This window comes from Ceratotherium simum, chromosome 3 (assembly GCF_057802395.1).
Source record: "Ceratotherium simum simum isolate JZ-2026a chromosome 3, ASM5780239v1, whole genome shotgun sequence".
Lineage (NCBI taxonomy): Eukaryota > Metazoa > Chordata > Mammalia > Perissodactyla > Rhinocerotidae > Ceratotherium > Ceratotherium simum.
In genome coordinates, this window is record NC_141902.1 from 21,201,044 (window position 1) to 21,213,234 (window position 12,191).

The 12,191-nt window shown below is 35.9% G+C and overlaps 1 long non-coding RNA gene across 9 annotated transcripts in view; it reads right to left on the reverse strand.

Annotated features, from left to right (window-relative positions):
• The window catches only part of LOC147917448 (uncharacterized), a 168,172-nt gene that overhangs the window by 36,721 nt on the left and 119,260 nt on the right, over positions 1–12,191 (reverse strand). For all 9 annotated transcript variants that reach the window (XR_015549772.1, XR_015549773.1, XR_015549769.1 and 6 more), the window contains one exon: positions 133–175. This is a non-coding gene — a long non-coding RNA (uncharacterized LOC147917448). The remainder of the gene's footprint in view (positions 1–132; positions 176–12,191) is intronic.

Consider the following 12,191-nt stretch of genomic DNA (forward strand, 5'->3'; position numbering starts at 1 on the left):
TATGCACAGCCCAGTTTAAAATGACAAAACACAAACATTTAATGCAGAGATATTTGAAGAACTATGTGAGCTTCAGGGAGATACAGAGAAATTAGGATAGAGGAAAACGGGCCTGCCGACTTAGAGACTGACCTTGAATGCCAACCAAAAAAAAACTTCTGGGCTTTCTGGGTTCCTGAAATAAAAAATAAATATTAATTTTAGAAAAGCTACAGACATGAAAAAGTTTCCCTGAAACACTTATCAGGAGAGTTGGGCTCGGCATTTTTGCTCCCCACAATCTAGTGTTCAAAAGAGCTGTACTGGTTGCTTTTTTGTTCATTTACTTCACAACTCAATGTATTCATTCAAATCTTAACAGAATCTATCTTTTCCCTTTTGTTTCAATGGCTAAACAGCCACATCAAGTAATTGTTCTCTGCTACTGAAAATTAGAGTAAAGAACAAAAGCCAAAATAACATAGTTAATGAAAACCCACCAATGTTTTAAGTCATTAGATGGCACAGAAGAATCTCTGGTTTATTAGGAAATGTCACCTGCCAGCAGCTAACATTTGGACCAAGTCTTATATCACTATCCTGGCCAAACTATGACAAAGCGGAGAAATTGCTTAAGCAAAAACAAGGACAATAAAAACAAAGGTTTTCTAAATTACCGTTGCCCGTGTCATTAAATTTCATATTGTGCATGGAATATAAATACATCACTTTGTTCTGCATGACAAGCAGAAGTGAGCATTCATACATTACTCAGCCACTTAATTAAGTGCCTGGGATATTTGCAGTTAGCAGAAACTAATAAGGGAATCACATTTAAATTCAAATCACTCCTCAGGGTAGCTGTCTGCAACATAAGCAAAGCTTGCTGGGTAGACGTTTCACTAAATGCTCAGCTAAAAGCTTAAATTCACTGTATTTGTGAATAAAGAATAACTCTACTTGTGATTAAAGGTGAGAGTAAAGTAAACAATTCTGTTAGAGATTTTTGAGTGACGTTTTATTTCCCCTGTTTTAAATACCCATTTTGTCTAATACTTTGTCTAATAGAACAAGGCTATGATTTAGGGCTTTGCCAGCGTAGAGAGGCGTTTCCATAAAAAACAAATGACTACCCTGACCCTTTCATGGCAGTCTTTCAACAGACCTGACAGTAACAGTTCTTGCACCACAGACAGTAAACAACAAAATTATAAAGTCCCCATTCAGAAAAAAGCAAGCAGGAAATAAAGTGATGGAGGGTCGCAGGCGGCCAAGGAAGGGGAGGAGCGAGGAGGGGTTCACATTTTTATAACAAGAAGCCAAGGACTCAGTATTCCAAATTCTGAGGGATTGCTCCTCCCCTAGCCACTGCCCAAGAATGGGTTTATTTTTAGTCATTCATCTTTATAAATTTTAACTTTCCTGGACTAAAACAGTCCCATATGGTTTCAAATCTGCCCTTGATTCCAAACAGTCTCCACACCGAGCTTCTTCAAAATTTCAAAGCCATCTGGATGCCGGTGGTACAAATGACCTCTCACGATTCCTCCTCACACAAAGTGTGGTTTTTCAGCTTTGGGAAACTCGAATCTCAGGCCCCTAAGCAATTACTAAGGGCACAGGTAGATGTGCACAAAAGACCCTGGCTTGAAGGGAAAAATGCTCTAACCCAAGTTGGCTTATGGTAAAGTGAGTGGAATAACTTAGATTCAGATTGTACACCCTCGTTCTTCTACTCACAGAAATTACATAATTTTACCTGGATTCATGCATCATTTTGCTACAGAAAACATAAATTCCCTAAATTCCAGATTTTATTCCTAAGTAGAAATAAATCAAAGTGAACTTGAATATTTTAACATTGCATTTAGAATGAACATAATATTTTCGGTTAGATGGAAATTTGGCATCTTCTGCAAGTCATAAAATCTTTGAAGCATAAATTCTGATCGTCACAATAGGTACTGTCACACAGCATCACCTCAGATATCGCCAGGGTACCATCTGGCATTAGTTATACAGCAGTGGATGAAAAAGGTGTAGGTCTAGCGCTCAATTCTTAAAAGTATAGGGCTCAGTATTCATACCAGCATCAAAAATCATCACAAGACATACGTAGGGTATATATGCAGAAAAAATTTTTGAGGATTTACATAGAAAATCATTAGCCTAGTTACATCTGAGACTTACCTTTTAATTAATTGTATATCCTTTTATACAATTAGAATTTTTTGCCATGTATACGTATTAGTTTTGGTGGGGGGTAATTAAATTAAAAAATAAAGTTTCCCCACAGCTCTTCAAAGTTTTCCACAATTACCTCTCTCAAATAACTCAGTATGAGAGCACCTTTAAATATCCGTATGCATCCGCTGAAATCCATCCTACCATTATGAATAACAGCCTTCTAAGCATGTAACCACCCTCTCCCTTCAATCTGCCAAATGAAGTGCCTCTGGAAACATGTCCTACTAGATCCACCTCATTCTTGATGGAATTGTTGATTATGATCTCTTATTATTTATTTGAGTCATGAGTAAAATTATTTTAGACACTTGAATAATTCAGGATAGATTTAAAAAGTTGCAGAGTCAAACATGGTAGGCTGGCTGCTATCACAAATAATGCCAAAAATCTGAGAAGATTCACCCAATAATATTTTATTTATCCCTAATGTCATAGACCAATGTGAAGCTACTTAGAGACTCCATTAAATAAAATGAGGTCCTGGTTCCTTCCATTGTGTAGCTCAGGCATATCATTCTAGGTCCTAGGATTCCTCCACATCCAACCAGCAGATGAGTAATGAGAGAGCATGGAGGATAGTATGAGAGATTTTATATGAACTAAACATGGAATTGGCATTCATCACTTCTAACCACATTTCACTGGCATCATTCAGTCACATGGCACCACCTATCTGCAAAGGAAATATAACTTAAATGTTTGCTTAGGATGAAAAGTCTGGTAAACACCATAGTAGATTGGATCATTCTTGTATTTTCACTCTTTCCATGTATCCACACCCTTTATCACGTGACTTTGCAGTACTTCTCAGGAGAATGAGCAGTATAGATTTCCCCATCTCATTGACATTGGCTTTGGCCATATGATTTGCTTTGGTCAAAGGAAAGTTAGCAGAAGTGACGAAAGCAGAAGTTTTAAATGTGCTTAGGGATTTTTGGCTCTCTCTTGTATTCCTTCCTAAACCTTGAGAAAAACATGCCCCAAAGAGGATGAGAGACATGTGGAGTAGACCAAAACCTTGGAGATACAAGTCTGGAATCAAATCCAGCCAACCGTCAGCCTGAAACAGAGCCACTCAGTTTAGCCCAGCCTCGATCAGCTGAACAGCAACTGGCCTACATACCTGTTAGTGTGAGAATACTCTTGTTGCTGTAAGCTACTAAACTGGGGGAGGGAGTGGGAAGCTGTTTGTTATATATCATTATTGCAATAGTAGCGACCTGATACAGATACATAGCAGTCTCTGCTCCAGTTGATGTCTGTGGGCAATTATAAGTTTTAAGTACCTCACTGAACATCATTTTCCAGAATATTTTGTCTGTGTTGCAAGACATTGCTCTACTTTGATAAATATCGAGAGAATCGTGAAATATAGTAAAATTTGGTACAACAAAATGGGTTAACACTAAGAATGGTAATCTGGAAAACACATTATTTTTTCACCATATTTTTTAAGGACTCTCTTCAATAATTATTTACTGTTTTTGTTTTTTGTTTTTTGTTTTTTGCTGAGGAAGATTCACCATGAGCTAACATCTGTGGCCAGTTTCCTCTATTTTGTACGTAGATTGCCACCATAGCATGGCTAACGAGTGGTGTATGTCTGTGCCCAGGAACTGAACCTGGGCCGCCAAAGTGGAACACGCTGAACTTAACCACTAGGCCACAGGGCCAGCCCCTATTTACTGGTTTTTTTTTTTTGTTTTTTTTTTTAGCTTTTTTGAGGTATAATTTATATACAAAAACCATACATGTTTAACCTATATGATTCAATGAGTTTGGAGATATACATAAACCCTAAATGCCATAGGATGCTCATTTTAAAATTGAATACATTTATGACAGGTTAATAATTCTCCCAAAGTCTTTTGCAAAAGGATGAGAAACATAGTATCTATCTCAACTCCTGTAACTGTAGATGACCAGCAAGAGACTGATATTTTTCATCTGTGAATTATCTAGGTTTCTTCTCTTCATGCCTACTTTAGAACATTTATTTCACATCTGGTTAGAACTTTCAACAGAGGATGACCAGAGGCAGGGGAGATTTTTTTATACCAATCATGAACTAAATAATATCTGGCATTTAAAATATATTGCTTCAGGGCCGGCCCCGTGGCTTAGCGGTTAAGCGTGTGCACTCCGCTGCTGGCGGCCCGGGATCGGATCCCGGGAGTGCACCAATGCACCGCTTCTCCGGCCATGCTGAGGCCGCGTCCCACATACAGCAACTAGAAGAATGTGCAGCTATGGCGTGCAACTATCTACTGGAGCTTTGGAGGGAAAAAATAAATAAATAAAATCTTTAAAATATATTGCTTCATTAAATCCTGAAAATATTCCTTCCTATGCAGCATTTATCTTTTTCCCTATTTATAGATGAAGAATCTGAACCTTTTAGTTTTTCCTAATTTTTCCATTGTTATATCCCACTCATATGTGATAGATCTGAAGGGCTAGGCTTAAAACTAAGAGAGTCTTTCTCCAGAGTTTCCTACACTACACCAGGCTGTCTCCACAATTCATGTAAATTCAGTAACTTTAGTTAATAAAATAGAGGCTTACATCATGGGTTAAAATTAGGTTTAGGGATAACCAGAAAAAATACATTACCTACACATACAGATATTTGTGATTTAGATTTATTTTCTTAATTACACAATAAAGTTTCATAATAATGCTTAACTTACATAAGAGAAAATAATTCATTAGCATACGAGTTTAATTGAAGAAACAGGAGATTCATTTGTAGAATAAAAACCAGCAGATTTCAAACCCTGAATTCACCACAACTTGTTATAAATGGAGATAAGAAGATATGCAAAGACTTCCCCCAATCCTTCTCTAAAACTCTCCATGGGAAAGATTAACTTCATATATGTTATAATTATGAAGAAAATAGCTTCCAATTTTAGACGTACTAAGCTTAATAAGTAAAAAGTGTAGGGCAAGCCCCATGGCTTAGCGGTTAAGTATGCACACTACTCTGCTGGCGGCCCGAGTTCGGATCCCAGGCACACATCGATGCACCGCTTCTCCGGCCATGCTGAGGCTGCGTCCCACATACAGCAACTAGAAGGATCTGCAACTATGACATACAACTATCTACTGGGGCTTTGGGGAAAAAAAAGGAAGAGGATTGGCAATAGATGTTAGCTCAGAGCTGGTCTTCCTCAGCAAAAAGAGGAGGATTAGCACAGATGTTAGCTCAGGGCTGATCTTCCTCACAAAAAAATAAATAAATAAAAAGAAGAAGAAGAAAGTGTATGTGTAGCCAACATAAAAAAGAAGTATATTGCAAGAGACTTTCTGTACCTGAACTTTGGTCAAAAAGTGTCATCATCTTTCTTAGCTTCTGATTCATTTACCTTAATAATCAGAACAGGAAGAAATAAACCAACTCAAGATGAGTTTTGTTTAAACTCTTGTCAAGTCAACTAAATTTTTAAGTCAACACAGCATGCTGAGCTTCCACGGGGACTGAAGAATAAGAGCATAGTTGTGACTGGCAATGGGAACAACATTCGCTACTTCATGAGCTCACTGGAATTCGTGATGCGCTCCACCTCTTGAGTCAGCCTGTGGTGGGTGGGTGCTGGAAAGGGAAAAGTGGGTGACAGATGCAACTTCCATGGACCAGAATAGGTTCTGGCACGTTAAGTTCAAAAGATTTCTTCTATTTAACTCTTCTGAGGAAAATTTGGAATAAAAAATGTTTACCATACAAAGCTTTTTATAAAAAAGTACTTTTATAAGGGTTGGGATGTAATCCTAGTTTCTATTGCAATATAACCTAAAAAAAAAACTGTATTCTGATTTCTCAAACCAATTTCAATTACAGACAGTACATAAGATTACCTTTCTCCTAAGATGAGCTTCCTACTTTTTAGTAAAAAAAAAATCAACCAGGTGACAAATCAGCTTTAAACAGGCCTTAAGTCAGCCCAGAATTGGAAGTAAGCTCTTTCTTGCCAAAACTGCAAAGACATCTGTTATCTCTTCCCTAATTTTTCATGTTGAAATTGTAATAGCTGAGCAAAATCTTAACCTCATCTCTCATTAAATTATTAATCTGTGGATAAGAATTATTAAAATTAAATAATATCAGATATGCTCATTTCCAAAATGTTCCTTCTTGTATTTGTGCACTTTTCCAAGGGAAGACTCAAAACCAAATGAAACCTGAGCCAGCCCTGATGGCCTAGTGGTTGAAGTTTGGTGCACTCTGCTTTGGTGGCCCAGGTTTGGTTCCCAGGCATGGAACCACACCACTCGTCTGTCAGTAGCCACGCTGTGGCGTCAGCTCACATAGAAGAACTAGAAGGACTTACAACTAGAATATATAACTATGTACTGGGGTTTTGGGGAAGAAAAAAAAAAGAGGAAGATTGCCAACACATGTGAGCTCAGGATAAATCTCTCCCAGCAAAAAAAAAACCCAAAAGAACCAAATGAAACCCAATTTTGGCCTTGCTTTGAACATTTTCTTGAATATGACCTCTTTGAGATCTTGAGGTCTTTCCCTCTTTAAGATAATGTTGAATGCATGCATTTACATTATAGTACTACTTTAAGGCTCACCTTGGCTGTTTCTCTCAATTCCCATGTTACCTTAACTACTCTCAATTTCCATTTTGTATTAAGTTGAATATATGGTAAATATACAACTAAATCTCTCTTTCTTTAATAAATGTCATTTTCATTATATATTAAAAATGTAACTGATTTATGACAAATTAAAATAAGTAATTCAAAAGTAATCAGGTTTAATTGATCTCTTCAAGTTTGTCATTGAAAATACTCTATTAGCTAAAATTCTCTAGAAGTATTAACTCATGTCATTGTATATGTATAAAATTAGTTTAAATTTTATGATATTAGTAAAAACACATCATTAATTATTTTATTATTTGTCATTTTTATCATTATATAATTGATAGTCATTGTTGAAAATGTGTAAAATAAAAACAAAAAATCTATCATAATCTGTCTCCAACATCTAAAGATAATAATTTTTAATGGAATAAGTTAATAAATGTTTATATATAATTTATCTGTACATATGTATAAAACAGTTCTATAAAATTAGAATTATTCATTATATTCCATTTTTTAACTTTTTCAATATGTGTTCTCTTTGCTTTTTTTCCTCGTTATTTGAAAAACGCATTCTTAATCTATTCAGGCTTATATTCAGTACACGTTATTTTGTCTAGTTATCAGTGATAATAAAAAAACATAATCTATTAAGTCCCCAAGCATAGCATCCAATATTTAGTATGCCAATCCTCATGGAGCCCTCCCACTGACCCAATATCCTTTTCCCATATTTTCAAAAAAAATGTGAAATGTTAGTATCTTGTTATTACTTTTATGGAATCATCTGTTTTCAAGCTCAGAAATTTCCTTTGAAAACTGCATTAATTTATAAGATGATCTTTATTTAATTGGCTCCAATGCCCTCTGTGAGAGCAACTTATTCCTTCATCAAGTCATGATTTTTATGCCTTTATTTGAATGCATTCTTTAGGAAGAGGATGTGAGAAATCTGAGAATACTCTTCTGTTATCCTCATACACAGATATAGAGTTCTTAGACCTAAGGAAACTCTCCAGATGTTAATCCAATATTTTTTATGAGAAATATGACATCAGTGTGATTATCTTTTTTCCTTTTGTCTGAACCTATTTTATATTCCTAACTAGATGCTTGTAGAATCTTTTAAATTTATTTCTAAATGTAAAACAAAAATCCAGCATGTGTGTAAATATCAATTTCTTAAGTGAATTTTGTCTTATGTTCAGCAAAGCTTTTCAATCCAAATATTCGTCTTTCTAAGTTTAGCAGAGTGTACTATAATTATTTATTTAATTATGACCTCTCCTCCATCAGTTATGTTTAATCAATCTGGAACTTTACATTGTCTATCTCATTTGAAATTATATAAACTCTGGTTTAAGACAGATGTATATATAGAGATAGAGAGAGAGAGATAGGTAGATAGATAGATAGATAGATAGCCTGTTACATTAGAAGCATTTAATAAATATGAATAATTATAATGATGATGTGCAGAAGAAATCATGATTTCAGAACACTACAGCCATGTGCCCCACAACAATGTTTCAGTCAATGATGGACCACATATATGACATTGGCCCCATAAGATTAGTACCATATAGTCTAGGTGTGTAGTAAGCTATACTATCTAGGTTTGGGTAAGTACACTCTACGATGTTTGCACAATGATGAAATCGCCTACCAACACATTTCTCAGAACGTGTCTTTGTCATTAAGTGATATGTAACTGTATTAAACAACACTCAATCCAGCGTGGTAACTTACAAATACTAAATAATACTGATATTGATAGTGTTGCATATGTTTACTTTATTAGAAGGGACAACCAACAATTTTCTTTTCAAATATCCAGTAAAAGAAAATAATTGAGTTCATTTGATAGCTGTTATAAAATACAAAATAATGAAAAAATCCAATCTAGAAGAGTGAATCTGAACTTTCAGGAGATAAGAATTATTTGACTTGTTTACAGAATAGAACATACAGTCAGTGTATATATGTAAAGTTAATTTATGGGTCCGGCCCCATGGCATAGCGGTTAAGTGCTCACACTCTGCTGCTGGCGGCCCAGGTTTGGATCCCAGGCGTGCACCAAAGCACCGCTTGTCAGGCCATGCTGTGGTGGCATCCCATATAAAGTGGAGGAAGAAGGGCACAGATGTTAGCCCAGGGCCAGTCTTCCTCAGCAAAAAGAGGAGGATTGGTGTGGATGTTAGCTCAGGGCTGGTCTTCCTCACAAAAAATAAATAAATAAATAAATAAAGTTAATTTATGAAAGTGATTTCAAAACGTATTCCTAGATCATAAGCCTCCTTCACTTAATCAGAATACAGTACTCACAATAAAGAGTCCTTGGCAGCAAAACTTGTAACAATTCTTTCTGAATGGAGATTTAATTATTTGTAAGAGGAATGCCTGGATAACCACCGCCTAAATGAGTAAATGCCGCCAAGAACATAGGCCCTCCATGTAATTTGCATTGCATTAACAGTTCTCATTTTTTTCATCAACAACTCCTTAAGAGGAATTCATTGTGAACATAGTATTTGCATTACTCTGGTTATTACAGTGTATCTGTATCTGGTTGTATCAGTGTATCTGCAGGTGGACCAAGGGCAAAAGTGAGCAAAGGGTGAGTCTTCTGGCCTTTCGGTTTCATATGGAGCAGCTGAGATATTGAGATTCCATCTACAATGTCATTTGTTTGAAACCACTGATTTGTCCGAACTTCTACTTAGAGAAAATCACACACATTTTCCCAGAGTTATGAGGATCTGTGAGAGTTCTAGTACAGAAACAGACATTTCCCTGTCAAGATATGTCTACTATCAGTCTCTTGTATTATTGCCTAAATCTTAGGAAATAAAACAGTCTAAATTTAGCAAATCTAACTATTTATGTATTTATTTTACTCACAGTGTTATGTTCTAAACCTATCATCTTAATGGCTTATCTCTTGTGCTTTAAAAGCATCTGTTGTCACTTCACTTATGAAACTTGGCATTGAGTATAGAAACAGAAATCTTGTTAAATTCAAACACATGCTTCTCTAATGAGACTACAATCAAATTCTGGTCTGCTTGTACTATACATTTTTTGATATGCCTCATTATAATGCTTAATTTGTGTTTTAAAGCTAGTGCTATACTGTACAGTTAATGTTAATCCCCCTTAATTTACTTTTGGCCATCAAATAGCACATAGGTAAGTAGTTGATAAACATTTTTGAAATTAAGCTTGAATAAGATAGTTCAAAGTAAAAGCTGAATAAGACACCATTATGGTGTAATGGAATAGGCTTTTGTGTTTTTTTGGTAAGGAAGATTGGCCCTGAGCTAACATCTGTTGCCAATCTTCCTCTTTTTGCTGAGGAAGATTGGCTCTGCATTAACATCTGTACCCATCTTCCTCTATTTTGTATGTGAGATGCCACCACAGCATCGCTTGATGAGCGGTGGATCAGTCCTCACCCAGGATCCGAACCTGCAAACCCCAGGCTGCCGAAGCAAAGCAAGTGAACTTAACCACTACTCCACCTGGCTAGCCCATGAAATTGTTTTTAACCCTATTCTTGTTGCTTGAATGACAGCTTAAACTGGGAGACAAGAACTAGCCACAACGTAAAATATATGTGAATGAATGGGGAGAACCTTCAGAGCTACACAACACTTACATGATCTTTTCTGCCATTAAAAGTCCGGACAGTCTCTTAAAACTCTCCTGCTTCAGATGACAGCCATAAGCATTGAGTTCTTTTAGAAGGTCTATTACAGTAAGCATTAGTCTATTTGCAGATAAGGAGAGAGAATCCTCCAGACTTCTAAAATTTCTTGCATTGTGTGCATTTATAAAATAGCAAACAGCAATAGGTAAACCTAGAACTATATTAATAGCATTGAAATCTGCATTGGTGAGGTAAAACGCCCATAAACAATGAACTTAAAGGTGTAAGGCTCTCTCTAAGAGACAATTTAGCATTTATATTGAGGAGAGACAAGTCATATTAGAGGCTAACAAAACAAGAAACCAGGTCTCAAATTACTAATGTCCCAGCTACACTCGGCCAGGAATCTCAGCAATATCCTAGTAACGAGAGCTCCGTAGTTAACACTAGAATCATCACTATAGACGATTTCACACAAGGCGCTCAGTTATTTCCACTCTATTCTTTGTTTTATTTATAAATCTCATGCTTAATAGAACTTTTTCAAGTCCTCTTAATTTAAATTGGATTCTGCTACCTAGATATTGAGACTGAGCTCTTTGGGGGAATTTTTATTCTAAATGAAATTAGTGATGACTAGATTTCCTATCTCACCAATCCAACATCGATTTTTGGCATATACGTTTGTGATTCTGTCCAGAGGCTTGGCTGCACGAAGTCTATTCTTGCTGAATGATAAAGGCTTTAAGAGTGTATGTAGAATATCCACTGGGAATTGTTCCAAGACCTAGATCTAGAATACTATATACAAAAATAAATTGAGTATTATTAGATTACTAGATGACCTAATTTTTTCTGTCTTCATTTCTCAATAGAATTTAATGAAATCATTGTAAGCAACCATAACAAAGTAGAGAAGAGGCCAGGAAACCACTCGTATTTGCCCATTTCTTTCCGTTATTTCTCTTTATTTTTTCTGAGTTCTTTTGCTTTACTTTATTAAAGTTCTATGATTCATCATTCCCAAATATCTGTCAGTATCAAATACAAAATTTGTCTTTGTTTGCATCCCTTGACAACTCCGACAGTAAAATATTAGCTCCCTTCTTGTCCCTTCTCCACAACAAAACCATCCCACAAATCATTCCAAACTTTTTCCCTTATCATCACTTTGACCCTTCACACCCCCATTCCTGAGGATACCACTCTTACACATCTGAAAACTACAGAGATAATGAAGACACGGGGATGCAGTTTTACCAAAACTGTTTACAGTGGTCAATGATCTTCATTTTGTTCATCAGGTAAAAATCATAAATAACCTGAAAAGCATGAGGTAGAATAAATTAATGCTTTGCCCTAAAGGATATGCTTGTATATTCTAGTATCTGCCTCTCACAAATTTATTGTGCAACATTTAGCTAACCTAAAAGCCTCTATGTATAATTAATGCACCATTAACAATATGAGATCAACAATAGTAACAAGAGCTTCTATTGAAAATGTCTCCAAAGGAATACTTGCACTTTGTAAACATAAAATGATCAGTCTAAAAAAATAGATTGGCTATTTAGATAATAGTTCAATTGTTTGACTCATCTCTTGGTCAGAGTACAATTCTTTTAAAGTAAAAAAACTTTGCTTGAAAATATACACCTAGGGGGCTGACCCAGTGACGCAGTGGTTAAGTTTGCACATTCTGCTTCTGTGGCCCGGGGTT